Raw genomic sequence first — 9,236 nt, 5'->3', positions numbered from 1 at the left:
GAATGCTTACTATACAAGGATTATCTGGAGTATCTAATACTGTTATCGTTCTCCAATATTAAATGTACCCACTTGTAATGGTATATTTTGAAATGTACCCACTTGTAATGGTATGTGAGAATGACCTTGGCAGGGCTGGGAGGAAATATGGCCTGGAGAACAACCAGATAAGAGAAGGCATACCCTGCATTTCCATACTGCAGCTATTCAGCTAACTATAAAAACAAAAATAAAAATACTCCATATGGACCAACTTGAGTTATTCGTTGCAGGGGACCAATGTACTCTGTGGCAGGGGTGTCAAACTCGATTTCATTGAGGGCCTCATCAGAGTTGTATTTGACTTTGGAAGGCCCAGGGGTGGGTATGGCCATGGTGAGCATGACCAGCTCAATGTCACTCATGTTGGAGAAACCTGTGGTGGTCAAGGCAGGATTTCCCTGAAACCCTCCCTCACTCTCTTTATAATCTCCCTCCCTCCTTCCTTCTCCTTCCTTCTTCCTTCCCCTATTTCCTTATTTTATTTTTGATTTGTTTTTAGTTTATTTTGATAGCCATCTGCTAGCAAAAACAGAACTCTGAGGAGCCATGCGCTGCCCCCCCCCGTGCCCCATTTTCAGCCACCATGACCTCCTGCAGGCCTCTGCCAGTGAAAATGGAGTGCAGGAGGCTCCCTTGAGCTTGGTTTTTGCTGGCAGAAGCACTGCAAGCCAGTCCTTTGCTGTTTCCTGGCCAGCCCCGCAGACCAGATCTAAGCATCTTGTGAGCCAAATTTGGCCCACAGGCCTTGAGTTTGATACCTCTGCTCTATGGCTACTTTCATAGGGAGGCCTTTGTGTCAGGAACATTTCCAAGAAAAGTCAAATGGTACCATGTTTCCCTGAAAATAAGATCCAGTCTTATTTTCTTTTGGGCTTGAAAATAAGCACTCGGGCTTATTTTCAGAAAGGTTTTTTATTTTTTAAGTACAGGAGGCAGCGAGCATGGATGCTGATGGGAGAAGGAATACCTCTCCATCCTACTGTCTGCTTGCCTGCAGCTGCAATGGCTAAGCTCTCAGCATGCCTCGACCTCCTTGGCACAGCACAAATACCATTCATTCCAAGCATACAGGCAGAGGCATGGGGGAAGAAGACAGGCAATGTGGATGTGCTGCACAGCTGCCTGGCTCATGGGAGGCTTGCAGGAGGCTTGTGCATCACTAGCGGCAGCAATGGGAGGAGAGGCATGAGGGGGTGAGACATGTGATCCAGATGTGCTGCACAGCTACCTGACTCACAGGAGGTTTGTGGGAGGCTTGTACAGTGCCATCGGCAGCAGAAGCATGTGGGGGAAGAGAGGCAATCTGGATGTATTGCATGGCTGCCTGGCTCATGGGAGGCTTGTGCAGCAGTGCCAGCAGCAGGCAGAGGCATAAGGGAGGGGTGAGGGAGGCAATCCTGATGCCCCATGCGGCTGCCTGCTCCACGCTTGTCAGCCTCCATCATGCTTGCTTGCTGTCGACTGCCATAGAAATGGGGAGGGGGAAAGTTTGGCATTTGGGAGGGAAATTTGCTGAAGAGTGGAATGTGAACCAAGTGTGGGGGGATGTTCTCATGCTCACTGCACAACTGCATGGACTTGTTCTGCTCAGCCAAGGTCAACCGTCTCGGCATACCAGATGGGGGGAAACACCTGAAGATTTACCCCACATGACACCATAGGCACTGGAGATTGGATGTCTAGTCTGCATCCTTGGGGGAGGGAACTTGGGATAACTTTCAATATGTAATTTTTGCACTATTGCCTCAGATCTTGCTTTTCTTTCACTGCTATCACTTCTAACACAGTAAAAGTACCTCTTCTCTACAAACATGGAGCTGGGGGGTTTCTTTCTTGGGTTTTGAATGGAGGCACATCTGACAGCGCAGATGCTGAGAGACAGTGGAATGGAGTGGATGGTGTATTGGAATTCCCCCCCTCCGCCTGCTGCCAGTGGTGCCGCACAAGCTCCAGCAAGCCTTCCATGAGCCTCCCATGAGCCATGCAGCTGGGATCACCTCTCCCCCCACCCCCATGCTTCTGCTTCCATGCTCGGACTTATAGGTATCTGCACTGCACCAAGGAGCCAGCTGCCATGCCCATTCCCCTTATTTTTGGGATAGGGCTTATATTAGGGCCACTTCAAAAAATCAGCTAGGTCAGATTTCCTGGTATCTTGGAAGAAAATCTATCAGTCTTCAAAAGATCATCATTAGAGTTGTCTCTTATTAGCAAGTTAATCCCATCTTTACAATGTAATGTGATATGTCAATCAAATGATACAGAAGCTTTCATGTTCAATTCAGAAGCAATTAACCAAATTGATTTCATTGGTAAAGATGAAAAATTTATAATAAGAGGTAGTAAGCTAAAATAATGACAAAGGTAGCAATTAAAGTGTTCATATACAAGGCAGAAACTAACAGATATAATGATCTCCATGTCACTGTCAATTTCTGGTTTAAGGAGTAGGAGGAAATTATTTTATTTTGCAGTGCAGTAAGAAAAAACACTTTTCTGTTTACATCTTAACTGGACAATTTTTTATATTTTGGTTATTAAATTAATACAAATATAAAAATGAATGGTGAAGTGTTCTCTCTGCCATGTTTCTTTTTATGGATCTTCTCCAAAGGAAACCTGTGCCATTTTGACATTTTCCTTGATGTTATTTTTACACTTCCAAAGCTTCAGTTTAAGAACCAAGGGAGTAGTTTCCACACTAAATGAACTGATAGCAAATGCTTTTCCTGCTGGGAGAAGTGTTCATGGTGGTGGCCAGTATTAATTAGCATCAGAGTATATCATGTAAAAAGTTTACAGACTCATTTGGTCAATCCTGCCACTTCAGAAAATAAGGGAGGCAAATAATGTAATTGGATATTAGAATTTCTTTGAGCTTTTTTCCATTCCAACTTCAGCCATCCCTTTTCTTTGTCAGTTTTTTTTTAATAGTGCTTGAAACAATATTTTTCAGTCTGGAGTTTCTGCATCTTACCTGTGTTTCAGTAACAGGTGTTTCCTTAATAGCTTCTAGATGGCTTCCCCAGGTTATCTCCAAGGCTTCCTACACATTTGTAGCTCAGAGGCTCCTGGGGGACTGCAGATCTCTCATTTTTGCTTTTGTTGAATTAAATTTCATGTGAGAATGATGGTTAATACAAAGAGCTCCCCAATACCTTGCCAGTCAGGAGTAAAAAGCAATCAAGAAGGCAGCAATCAGATGTGGTATTCAGCAGATTCTGACCAGTTCTGGAGAACCAGTAGTGGAAATTTTGAGTAGTTCAGATAACTGGCAAATAGCACAGACATGATATTTTTCCGATTAAAATCAGAATTCCGATTTTTTTGGGAATCGCCCGGGCAGTGCGAGCGGAGCCCGGCGGGCGGGCGGTGCGAGCAGCGGGCGGGCGGTGCGCAGCGGCGGGCGGGTGGCGTGAACAGCAGGCGGTGCGAGCGGCGGGCGGTGCGAGCGGAGGGCGGTGCGAGCGGCGGGCGGTGCGAGCGGCGGGTGGGCGATTTCTTGGCGCGCGGTGGGGGGGTCTCTTTTGGCCGGCCCCGATTTTTTTTTCAGAGGGGAATATCATGCCTCTGACAAGAGATTTTACAGTATCCTTCCCTTGCCATGCCCACCAAGCCACGCCCACAAAACCGGTAGTAAAAATTGAACCTCACCACTGGCAGCGATTATGGGTTTATGGGTTTGAAAATCTGCATTATTTTATAATGCATTTGAGTCTGCATAATCACAGCTGCCATATTAACTCTCTCTCTCTCTCTCTCTCTCTCACACACACACACACACACACACACACACACAAAATGGATCAGTGGTAGGATTCAAATTTTTTTACTACTGGTTCTGTGGGCATGGCTGGGGAAGGATACTGTAAAATCTCCAGTCAGAAGTGGTATTTGCCGGTTCTCCGAACTGCTCAAAATTTCTGCTACTTGTTCTCCAGAACTGGTCAGGACCTGCTGAATCCCACCTCTGCTATGGATGCTTTTGAATCTGAGTCAGCATGAGATTCTTCCTTGAAGAATCCAATACGAGAATTTTGTTGAACAATTAGCAGATAACAGATAAACAGATTTGGAAGGGAACTTGTAGGTCATCTAGTCCAGCCCCCACCCCCGCCCAAGCAGGAGATCCTACACTATTTCTGATAAATGGCAGTTCAGTCTCTTTTTGAAAGCTTCCAATACAGAGGTGGTATTTAGCAGGTTCTGACCAGTTCCGGAGAACCGGTAGCAGAAATTTAGTAGTTCAGAGAACTGGCAAATCCCACCTCTGACTGCCCCCCCCCATCTATTCTCTGCCTCCTGAGTCTCAGCTGATCAGCTGGGTCTTCCTTTGTTGCCCTGCACAGGAGAACAGAGCTGGAAAGCAGGTTAGTGGGGTGGGAAGGGAATGGGATTTTGCAGTAACCTTCCAGGGGTGGGATTCAATTTTTTAACAACTGGTTCTATGGGTATGGCTAGGTGTGTGTGGCCATGTGACTGGGTGGGTGCATTTTGGCTCCCAGGAAGCTTCCCTGCGGCCCAGAAAGGCAAAAAATGGAGTGGGGGGGGGTGCAGCACATCCCCACACACAGACTCTGTTTTTGGGCCTCCTGGGCCTCAGGGAAGCCTCCTGGAGAAGCATTTCTGCTCCCAGAAGGGGCCCAGGAAGGCAAAATATCATAATGATTTTACAGAATTTTACAGAATTTTACAGATTTTACAGAAGACAATTTTACAGATTTTACAGAAGACAATGTTGAAAAAGCACTACACAATCTAAAACCATTTCTATCTATTAGACCGGACGGAATATGTGCCTACTTCTTAAAAAAGCTATCCACTGCCATAGCAGAACCTCTAAGCATAATCTTTGAAAAATCTTTCAGGACCAGCTCCTTGCCTAACCTATGGTCACAAGCCACGGTCATCCCCATCTTCAAAAAAGGAGACCCCAGCCTAGTTGAAAATTACAGACCAATCTCCTTATGCTCGTCACCTGTAAAGTCATGGAATCAATTATTAACCAATCCATTATCCTCTACTTAGAGACAAACAACCTACTCTCCAATAAACAATTTGGTTTCAGAAAAACACTATCCTGTAATCTGCAATTCTTACACTGCAAAAACATATGGACTACACAACCCGATCAGGGCAAAGCAATAGATGTAATCTACATAGACTTCTGTAAAGCCTTTGATTCAGTGGTACATGACAAACTACTCCTAAAACTAAAATCTTATGGTATCTCTGGACAACTGCATAACTGGATAGAAGCATTCCTGTCAAACAGACAACAAATGGTCAAAATTGGGAGTGTCCTATCAAATTCTGTACCTGTCAATAGTGGTGTCCCCCAAGGCAGTGTTCTAGGACCAACTCTCTTCATACTCTACATAAATGACCTCTGTGATCATATTAAAAGCAACTGTGTTCTCTTCACTGATGATGTAAAGCTGTTCAATACCACAGACAATACTGCTACCCTTCAAAAAGATCTTGACTATGTATCAGAATGGTCAAACAAATGGCAACTTCAAATCTCAACAAATAAATGCTCTGTCTTACATATTGTCAAAAAAATCAGAAAATAAAATACAAGCTGAATAGTCAAGACCTTATTGATGATCCAAGCTCTGCAAAGGACCTTGGAATACTCATCTCTAATGATCTAAGTGCTAGAGCCCACTGTAACTACATAGCCAAAAAGGCATTAAGAGTTGTTAACCTTACGTAGCTTTTTCTCTGGTAATATTACACTAATAACTAGAGCATACAAAACATTTGCTAGACCAATACTCAAATACAGCTCATCAGTCTGGAATCCACATTACATATCTGATATTAACACAGTTGAGAAAGTCCAGAAATATTTCACAAGAAGAGTTCTCCACTCCTCTACTCGTTGTAGAATACCTTATGCCACCAGACTTGAAATTCTAGACCTAGAAAACCTTGAATTACGCCATCTTCGGTCTGATCTAAATATGGTATATAAAATCATACATTGCAATGCCTTACCTGTCAATGAATACTTCAGCTTCAACCATAACAACACAAGAGCACATAATAGATACAAACTCAAGGTTAACCGCACCAAACTTGATTGTAGGAAATACGGCTTCAGCAACAGAATGGTCAATATCTGGAATACTCTACCTGACTCTGTGGTTTCTCCCCCAAACCCCAAAAACTTTAACCTTAAACTGTCTACTGTTGACCTCACACCTTTCCTAAGAGATCTGTAAGGGGTGTACATAAGCGCACCAACGTCCCTACTGTCCCTGTCCTATTGTTTCTTTTATTTTTCTTATATATACCAATTTCATGTATTCATAACTATGTATATACTTATACCTATTATCTTGTAAGCAATTGACAAATCAAATAAATAAAATAAAATTTTAAAAAGGAAGCGCTCCCCCTGCCCCGCCTCCCCTTTTGCCTCCTGGGTCTCAGGGAAGCCTCCTGGGTGAAGCAGTAAGACAGGAGGGGACTCATCAGAACAGCTGATCATCGGGAGGAGAAATAAAAATAAATACCTTAAGGAGTGACTGGGTGGGGAAGAATGCAGTCAGCAATGTGGGGCATGCACGCAATGTTGTGCATGCACAATAAGGATGGGGAGGGGAGTAGGCGGGGAGGGGAGGGGTGGGCAGAGAGGGGTGGGGCCAACCAGGGGCATTATTTGCCGGTTCTCTGAACTACACAGAATCATAACAAACCGGTAGAATCCCACCCCTGAACCTTCCTCCAGGAGTGGGGTGGGAATTAAGATTTTACAGTATCCTTCCCCTGCCATGTCCACCAAGCCATGCCCACAAAGCCACACCCACCAAGCCACGCCCATAGAACTGGTAGTAAAAAAAATTTAATCCCACCATTGTTCCAGCAATGAAGCTTCCACAACTTCCAAAGGCATTGCTGGCTCATATTTAATTGGTTTTCTATTAAGACTCCAAGATCCCTCTCACATTTACTGCTATTAAGTTTGGTTTTACCCAGTCTATGTCAGGTTCCAATGTAAAGTGAGAAAAAAAAATTCAAAACATAGTTCTGAAATGTAATTTCTTTATATCTCATAAACATTGGCACGAACTGACATACATCAATTGTAAATTCAAAGTCAGGACTAACTTTCCAGTTAACGTCTCACTATTTTTGAAATGTTCCCTAACCCCATCCAGTGTGTGGGGTAGTTTTGTCCCCAGTCTGTGCATCTGGTGGCCCATCAAGGGGCACACAGATCTTGGAGGGATCAGTGAAAATAAGAAGTGTTGTAGAGCAGCAGAATAACTGAGGCGAATGCAGAGCAACTTCAGCTGTTAACTTTATTGTAACAATAAAGGGTTGCCACGACTGCCGCGCTAACAGGGCAGCCAGCTGGTGAGCAACAGCTGATGCTGTTTGACAGCTCCCTTTTATAATCCACTGTCAATGGCATCAGCCAATAGGAACAGTCCGTGTTCCTGCTGGAAACACGGACTGGAGTGGAGACTTCGGCTCAGTCTTTTCTGCATGCAACACTCCTTTCCCCCAGAACGGAGCATGCATAGTCCTTTAGGTAACTCGGGTGCTTGCGCAGGCGGCCAGATCTTCTGGGCTCTGACAGAGCTGCTGCTGGATGGGACTCCTCTGCTTGGCGGGCTGTTTCTGGTGACAACGAAGCTGGCATCTCGGCTTCAGGCGGCTCCGGATGAGGGACCGATGACTGCCCAGGTAGGCTTGTGTCGCTGTTGGGTTCGTGGATAGTTTCTTCAGGCGCCGGTGGTTTCTCTGCAGCAGGAATATCCTGAGGGCCATCTGTTGACCCCCTAAGTTGGTCGACATGGCGGCGCCAAATGCAACCATCTTGCAATTGGACCCTGTAAGACTTAGGACCAGTTACTGCCACAATCCACCCAGGCATCCACAAAGGGTGTCCCGCATAGTTCCTGGCATAGACCTGGTCACTCTCAGTGAACTTCCTAGTCTGGCTATTTGATCCTAGGGGCATGACTGGGGTGTAATATGGATGGAGTCTGTCTAAAGTAGTCCTCAGATGTCTACCCATGAGAAGTTCAGCTGGAGACCTATTTTTGGTGGCACAGGGAGTTGTGTGCTGGGTTAGAAGATATTTAGCGAGCCTAGAGTGCCAATCTATGGGCCCAAGCCTTTCCAGAACCTCCTTAGCAGATCTGACTGCCCTTTCAGCCAGACCATTACTGGCAGGGTGGAAAGGAGCTGTAAGTGCGTGTCTGATTCCTTGGTTAGCTAGGAAAACCTCAAATTCACAGGAAGTAAACTGGGGGCCCTTATCAGACACGATAAGGGAGGCCATGGCTAGCGAATATCCTTGATAGGGCCTTAGTGACAGCTTCTGAAGTTGTGGAGGTCATTAAGGTCAGCTCTACCCATTTAGAAAAAGAATCAACCATCACCAAGAAAGTACATCCATGAAAAGGGCCAGCCAGATCAATATGCACCCATGTGCCTGGAGTGGATGCTGGTGGAGAAGATCTGGTGGCTTGGCATGGCTGACAAGCATTCACCCAGCTAATAATCTAAGCATCCATGCCCGGCCACCACACATAACTGCAAGCTAGAGCCTTCATCCTGACAATGCAGGGATGTCCCTCATGCAGGACTTTTAAAACTGAGGTCTGCAATTGGGAAGGGATAACTACCCTAGTTCCCCAAAGTAACCAGCCTTGCAAAGAAGACAATTCCTACTGGTGAACTTTGAAGGGCAAGAATTCAGGGGAATAAGGAACTGCAGGCCATCCCCTTCCCACCCAGTCAAGAACTTGGGAGATTACCTTGTCCCTGGCAGAGTGGGCAGCAATATCAAAGGCGGTGATGGGAAGCTTGAGATCGTTGATCAGGAATACAGCATTAGTTGGAGCAGGATCCTCAACTGGAACAGGCAGGGGGCAGCGACTAAGGGTATCAGCTGAGGCTCTTGACTGCTCGATGAACCAGCGTACAGGAATATGCAGCCAGAAACAAAGTCCACCTGGTCATTCTTGGAGACAAAATCTGAGGAGTTTGTCTATCACTAGACAGAAGACCTAACAGAGGCTTATGATCTGTAACTAACTCGAAATGGTGTCCATATAGAAACTCATGGAATTTTTTGACAGAAGCAACTGCAGCTAAAGCCTCTTTGTCAATGTGACTGTAGTTGCGCTCAGCTGGGGAAAACATTCTGGAGAAAAAGGCAATGGGTGCCT

Source organism: Notechis scutatus, chromosome Z, assembly GCF_049901735.1.
Source record: "Notechis scutatus isolate UNSWTSFEM ecotype Mainland chromosome Z, rNotScu1.2, whole genome shotgun sequence".
Taxonomy (NCBI): domain Eukaryota; kingdom Metazoa; phylum Chordata; class Lepidosauria; order Squamata; family Elapidae; genus Notechis; species Notechis scutatus.
The sequence above is the reverse complement of the archived record's forward strand: the minus strand, read 5'-3'. Positions refer to the sequence as shown.